Genomic DNA, 7,981 nt, shown 5'->3' with positions numbered 1-7,981 from the left:
GCTTTGAACTTTCCTTTTTGCTCTGGTTATCTGTTCATCTATCTTCCTTTGCAAAGGAAGAACCCAGGTTGTGGTTCGATTGTTTATCCTGGCATCTTTGCAGAGAAAGGCCCCGGGCTGATTCCTTTGCACGCACGCGCGCGCACACACGCACACACGCACACACACACATCAAGCCTATCTTTTAAAGTTCACTAACTAGTGAACTTTAAAGTCCCCAGACTGAGTCATAACAGAACCTGACTAACTCATTCCATCAGTGCAATGTCAGGGCATCCTGAGCAAGTTTGCAGATGACACCAAATTGGGAGGGGTGGCTAATACCCCAGAGGACAGGATCACACTTCAAAATGACCTTAACAGATTAGACAACTGGGCCAAAGCAAACAAGATGAATTTTAACAAGGAGAAATGTAAAGTACTACACTTGGGCAAAAAAATAAAAGGCACGAATACAGGATGGGAGACACCTGGTTTGAGAGCAGTACATGTGAAAAGGGATCTAGGAGTCTTGGTAGACCACAAACTTGACATAAGTCAACAGTGTGATGCAGCAGCTAAAAAAGCCAATGCAATTCTGGGCTGCATCAATAGGAGTATAGCGTCTAGATCAAGGGAAGTAATAGTACCACTGTATTCTGCTCTGGTCAGACCTCACTTGGAGTACTGTGTCCAGTTCTGGGCATCACAGTTCAAGAAGGATACTGACAAGCTGGAACGTGTCCAGAAGAGGGCAACCAAAATGGTCAAAGGCCTGGAAACGATGCCTTATGAGGAACGGCTTAGGGAGCTAGGTATGTTTAGCCTGGAGAAGAGAAGGTTAAGGGGTGATATGATAGCCATGTTCAAATATATACATGTAAAAGGATGTCATATAGAGGAGGGAGAAAGGTTGTTTTCTGCTGCTCCAGAGAAGCGAACACGGAGCAATGGATTCAAACTACAAGAAAGAAGATTCCACCTAAACATTAGGAAGAACTTCCTGACAGTAAGAGCTGTTCGACAGTGGAATTTGCTGCCAAGGAGAGTGGTGGAGTCTCCTTCTTTGGAGGTCTTTAAGCAGAGGCTTGACAGGCATATGTCAAGAATGCTTTGATGGTGTTTCCTGCTTGGCAGGGGGTTGGACTGGATGGCCCTTGTGGTCTCTTCCAACTCTATGATTCTATATTCCTGGTTGTTGTTGTTTTTAATTGCCATATTGGCCTGAATATAATATATATATTTTTCCAAATTCCGACTGTGAAAAGTTAAAGTATGGCTTAAATTCACAACCTTACAAAAATTGCTGCTGCCGATATCCCTGCTGAAATAGACATTTGGTAAAACGAACCCAAAAAATGTTTTATTGCCGATTTGCGAGCTTGAGACTGTCCGTTTGCCATTTATGGGTATGAGTGCCTGCAGAATTGTAGCAAATGAATAGCAATTTGTTATTTTAGCGATTGTATGGTGACTTTTGTGGGCTTGCAAGATCAAAGGCTTAAATTGGCTCAGAGTTACAATTCTATCATTCGCAGCAATTTTCAGCCTGTAACCTAATTTTAAGGGAGTGGTTTATATTTGTGTATTGTCTCTCCCCCCCCCCCAATTTTAAAGGTGCAGCTTATTTGCAGGTGCGGCTTATATTTGGGCCAATACGGTAAATATTTGTGTCAAAATACAGTAGATTATTATTCTTCAACCGCAAGTACTGGGATCTATTTGTAAATCAGCTGATCAGAAGTAAGTGACTGGTGGACTTAACCATTGCCCCATACTTTCAACCAGATACTGGAAAATTGCTTTTAATGGTCATTCGATAAAGGTAACTTGAATAGTCATATTTTACAGGTGAGGAATACAAAGGCTGAGATATAAGTGGTGAGCCCAAGACCAGCCATGGCAGAGATTTTAACCTATGCTCTGCTCACCCTTATCTTATGTGATCTTTGACTTAATGGCATTGCTTAAGTGAAAATCCAGTATCTATGCATCATATACAGATTTTGCAAATCTTATCATGGTAATGCATGGGCAACAACACATCATTTAGGCACTCCTGCAGACACCACCTGTTTGCTCACTTCTGTTTTATTGTGTCACTTGTATCTTTGGTCCTCCAGACAAACTGATATGCTGAAGATGGAGTGCATATGTGTGTGAAGGTCAATGCCTCTTTTTAGGGTACAATAATATGTAGAGGTGTGGACCACAAGATCATTATGAGAGCAAGGAACTGTCTTGCTCCTGACTTTATTGCTCTGGTATGTTTGAAGTATTCATCATGCAAAACTTTCTTGTAAGAACTGGCTGCAAAGTGTCAGGGTGTGTATTTTCTGTGAAACTGAAACTTCTCAAATGTATGTGACTTAATTTTGCACAATAATTTGGTGTGAGCCCAACTGAACATCTACATCAATCTTTAGATCTGTACAGCAGCCCAATGAAGTGAATGCTTTATTAAACTTTGAAGGTATCTCCCTGGACTCTTTCGTGGGGTCTGGGGTTTTTCTTTCATTTTTTGATAGCTTAATAAATGTCCTCATGGGGCTCAGCATGCAGCCCATATAGGTCTATTCATGTAGCTACTGTATATCTGGCTATAGGGAAGGCTATACATAATAGAATTGTAGAATTGGAAGGGACCACGAGAGTGATCTAGTCCAACCCCTGCAATGCAAGAATCTTTCACCCAATGTCTCATGCTCTACCGACTGAGCTAGCCAAATAGGATACATTTTAAAGAAGGCAAGGAGAAGGAAGTCTGGAAGATATCACATTCATAATCCACACTTCTGTTTGTGCTGTGATTTCCAGGCACTGGTCCAAGCATTTTGTTCATTTGTGCCACCGCTTTCCCTGGGAAAATCTGCTGTTTACCACTGAAATGGAACAAACGTCCATTTTTGTGGAAAACTCGATTGATGTTTGTTCCAATTCAGTGGTAAATAGTGGGTTTTCCTGGGCAAAGCAGCAAGACAAAAAGGGGGGGGGGGCCACTCAGATCCGTGCCTACAAATCGTGGCACAAAATGGAAGCCTGGATAAGCCCTTGGTCCTTTATATAATTTGATGCCCCTGATGTTGCCTGACATTTAAGTGGTTAATCAACACGCACACCTAATGTGTTTAGTCCCTCATTTTTCCAACTGCACATATTGTGACCAGGTACATATTGAAGAAATACTGTGCCGTGTGAAGTTGGACTTGAAACTCTGCTCACTTGGTACCTGAACTACTGGCGTGTCAGAGGCTGTTCTGAACTACATAATTACAGATGATTAATATGATGATAAGGAGGCCTCTGAGTCCAGTCCATGTTCCTTGCCCTGGAAAGCTCCAAAGCAGAGCATTCTGAGGGCAGTGAAGGAGCAAGTCTTTGCCAGTATTACATGTGAGATTATTGGGTCCAGACCTAAATCTGGAGAAGGCAAAACGATCACGAATAGTGATCACAAACAGATTGGCCTCCCCTTCTGCTCAAGCCCTCTGTCTGTAAAGCCCTGCAGGCAGGGAAGGGAGTCAGAATTGTGCCTAAGGATGTAATACTAACCCCATATACCTGGGAATAAGACCCACTGGATGTACTGTTGCAATCCTGGCAGCACTTCCCTGTATGTGATCAATGGCTTAGGCCAATAGGGTTTCATCCTTATTTCTGTGCAAGTGGCTTATTCCATTATTTAAATAGCTTTCCAGGTGCAGGACAAGCAAAGTGTGGACGAGCTCTAATTCTCTAATTTGAGCAACAGGTCAATAGTTTCATTTGCAAGTAAACATGCTGGGGAAACCTTTCACCCCCACCCCCTTTTTCTTCTTCCAACTGTATGTTGGGAATAAGTGAAAGTCCCCTGAAACTTGAAAATACTGCATCCACGAATACCTCCAGCCTGACCCCTCAGCCTGCTGGTTACAAGGAAATATTTACAGTTAAACCAAAAGCTTTGGCAAAACCGCACACTAATTTATGTGGGTGTTTGCTCAGTTGATAAATCTTTCCTGTACTCTGACCTCTCCAACACAGTTCAGGCATTTACTCTTTCTTGGAAGCCATAATAGTAGTTCAAACCTCATGTGGGCTGCTGTTGCTGATGGCTTCTTGCTTTATTCTAAGCACAACTCTATGGACCTTGAAGAAAAAGAAGACAATAGGCCATTGGTAAAACCATACCAGGGAACCCAGATTTACTATTTACAGTATAGGCCTTTTCATGTTTCTAAGTGACAATTACTATACAGCGGTACCTTTGTTCTTGAATTTAATCCATTCCGGGAGTCCGTTCAGCTCCTGAAATGGTTCAAAAACCAAGGCGCGGCTTCTGATTGGCTACAGGATTTTTTCGGACATTCGGTTTCCGAAAAACATTCACAAACTGGAACACTCACTTCCGGGTTTGTGTGGAACCTGGTGCACCTGCTTGGTCTAAAAAATGTTCCACCTCCCTCTTCTAAACGCTATGTTAGCAGGGCTCCCCCCCCCCAGAACTCAGTCCCAGCACCTCTCAGGTGGGTGCCATAAGAGGACAAGTCAGGTGTTCATGGTCCCCCCCCCCCAAAAAAAATTATCGCCCCATTAGCCTGCTGGATATCCCCTCCAAACTCTATGCCCGTCATCTGCTCACCAAGTAAACAGACCGGCTAAGAGAAAATAACACCTTACATGAGGAACAAGCAGGGTTCAGAGCTGGATATAGTACAGTACTATCAAAAGAAATGTAACCTGTTGTTGCCTTCATTGACCTATCTGCTGCTTTTGACTCAATCAACCGTAATAGACTGTGGAAAAAACTCTCAAATGCTAATATAGACCCACAACTTTTACTATTAATTCGTGAATTGTATTGTGACACCAAAACACAAGTTAAGGGGAAGTCTGTTGGAATCATTTAAGACTGTAAGGCTGTATATTGGCTGCCACACTTTTCAACTTTTATGACTTGGTGCCACATCTAACACAGGCACAATCCCCCGCTCCAGCAATTAGTAATACGGTAGGAAGATTTCCTGTCTGCTGTATGCCGATGATGTGGTCCTCCTATCATTCTCCCAACTAGGTCTTAATAATCTGCTCACAGCTTTCAGCTCGTATTGCAAGCAGGAAGAGCTTATCGTGAATTACTCCAAGACCAAAATTTTGGTCTTTGGGAAGCGTAGCCCCAGCTTGTGGGGCATTAATGAAATTCTATTTTATGGTGGGTGGCTAGTTACTAGAACCTGTGTTGAAAATCTTTGCTAGTAAAGTGGTCTCCCAGATGCTCTATGGAGTAGCGATATGGGGCATGGATCCAAATGCTAACAAAGCCTTAGAAACAGTGCAGAACAAATTCCTCAGGAAAGTGCTCTCGCTCCCCAATGGGACCCCAGCTGCTCTTCTCCGCGTGGAAGCGGACATGACAACAATACGGGCTAGAACTGACTGTGTCTAAACTATGTGAAAAGACTCCAATCTCTCTCGGAGGAGAGATTCCCCGCTATGTCCCACACAGAACAGGAACAGACCAAATGTTGGAAGGATGGCATCCAATGCCGCTTGACCCAATATCAATTACAAGATCGGCAGGCGATCATGAAGAGGGATAAGAGGCACTTGAGAGATTGTCTCTTCAGGTCCGACGCAGAAAGGGATTTAACCATGATTGCCTCTACTAAAAGTTCACCATGGTTCCCAGTTATCAAAATGGAGCACATCTGAGCTAGTTATCTGACAAAGCTCCCATTTGCCATGCTAAGAATCACTTTTACAGAATTACGATTCCAATCAATGCCCTCGGCGGTGGTGGATGGTCGGTACGGCAAAGTACAGTACAGGGAGAGACTTTGTCTGTGTGGGCAACCTTGCATAGAGGATCTGTACCACTACCTATTGCAATGCCTGCTATATATAGAACCAAGAGATTGATTTATAAAACAAATAATAATAATAATAATAATAATAATAATAATAATAATAATAATAATTCCTGCCAACCTAGCAGTTCGAAAGCACATCAAAATGCTAGTAGATAAATAGGACCCGCTATAGCGGGAAGGTAAACGGCGTTTCCATGTGCTGCTCTGGTTTGCCAGAAGTGGCTTTGTCATGCTGGCCACATGACCTGGAAGCTATATGCCGGCTCCCTCAGCCAATAATGCGAGATGAGCGCGCAACCCCAGAGTTGGTCACGACTGGACCTAATGGTCAGGGGTCCCTTTACCTTTACCTTTAATAATAATAATAATAATAATATTTTTTTATTTATACCCCACCCATTTGGCTGGGCTTCCCCAGCCACTCTGGGCGGCTTCCAACAGAAAAATAAAACACAGTAATCTATTAAACATTACGAATGGAATACACTCGAACAGGGTGGAAAGGGTGAAATGGCTGCTGAGTGATACTGGTGACTTCGTAACTTATAAAGTTATAAAGTTATAGTGCTCTATATGTGTTGGCAGCCAAGAAGACCAGGAGAAAAGAACTAGACAAAATAGTGGTCAATTGCAAAGGAGACTCGGACATTTAAGCTGGCACATCCTACCTGAGAACCCCCTGCTATTCTATTGTATGTAACTAATAATTTCTAGGAGACATGACCGTGGTTTATTGTATTTGCAGTGTCTGATGTTTTTATGGTTTTTATGGTTTGTGTTGTTTTTCTTTTGGTCCCCTTTGTGAATGATGCCATGGCCTTCGGCTAACGCAATAAAGTTTATGAATGAAGGTGTTCATGGTGTGTTTCGGCACCCCCTTTTCTAGAAAATAGCACTGTATGATAGTAATACTGTATGTTAGAATGTGGCACAAGGTTGTTTGCTTGTGATGACCTATGCCTACAGAATTGTAGGACCCAGCCTTCGGGGATAGTACAGAACAGTGTAGAACTACAACTGCCATCATCCCTGGATATGGTGCCTGCTTACTGGAACTGATCAGAGTTGTAGTCCAGCAATAATTGGAAGGTCAAAGGTTCTCCATACCTGTTATAGAGACAACAAGAAGGAACCCTTCATAAAGAGATCAGTGTCCAAATTAAAAATGGTAATTTGTGATAGATTTTTTTAATGTGTTCTACAAACAGCACTAGTTACAGGTAGGTAGCCGTGTTGGTTTGACGTAGTCAGAAAAAAAAAATTCCTTCCAGTAGCACCTTAGAGACCAACTAAGTTTGTCATAGGTATGAGCTTTTCTTCAGATACCCTGTCTGGTGTCATCTTACGTGACAAGAAGATAAAGGGTAAATAAATAACTGTATCATTGTGGGTGAGAAAGATATTTCCTGGCATGCATTAAAAGCATACCTATGTGATTATCTGATAAACCAGTAACAGGAATTTCTTTGCCTATGCTATAAGTGACCCAGCCCTCCTTGTCAAGCTGACCTTTGCTGTCAAAGATTTTTATAGAAGGGCAGCCTTGCCCTGCCTTTCAGAAGGCATAGCACTTCACCTGCCAGTCGAAATACAGAACTATAAAGGCTTGTAGAAAACATTACATGCATACAGTATGTATGCAAAAGCCCATCACAGGTGACGCCTGAGGATTTTATTTTTGCTCATTCTCATTTAACTTTTCGTTTCTTCCACAGAAAAGAAGTCGGTGTAGGAGATTCATCATGTGCAAAGCGTCACACATGGAGGACAGACCTCAGTCTGCTTGGATTACATAATCCCTCGGCTCTTGCTCACTAGCGCCCCCTGAAGTGTACACTCTGCACCCCTAACCAAAGTCCACTGTGTCATCTAACACACAACTGGTTGCTGAATTCCAATATTTCAAAGTCCTTATAAATGCTGTTGTATTATAGGGACTTGTGGGTACAGGGCAGGGTATAAATTCAATAAATACAGTCGTACCTTGGAAGTCAAACGGAATCCATTCTGGAAATCTGTTCAACTTCCAAAATGTTTGGAAACCAAAGCACAGCTAATAAGGCCTTGCTTATAAGGCTTCGCTAATAAGGAAATCTGAACTGCTGCTGTGACTAACTTTATATCAACACCTTCAGAAAAAGTTTGCAATGTAT

The sequence above is a fragment of the Zootoca vivipara genome, chromosome 7 (assembly GCF_963506605.1).
Source record: "Zootoca vivipara chromosome 7, rZooViv1.1, whole genome shotgun sequence".
Lineage (NCBI taxonomy): Eukaryota > Metazoa > Chordata > Lepidosauria > Squamata > Lacertidae > Zootoca > Zootoca vivipara.
The sequence above is the reverse complement of the archived record's forward strand: the minus strand, read 5'-3'. Positions refer to the sequence as shown.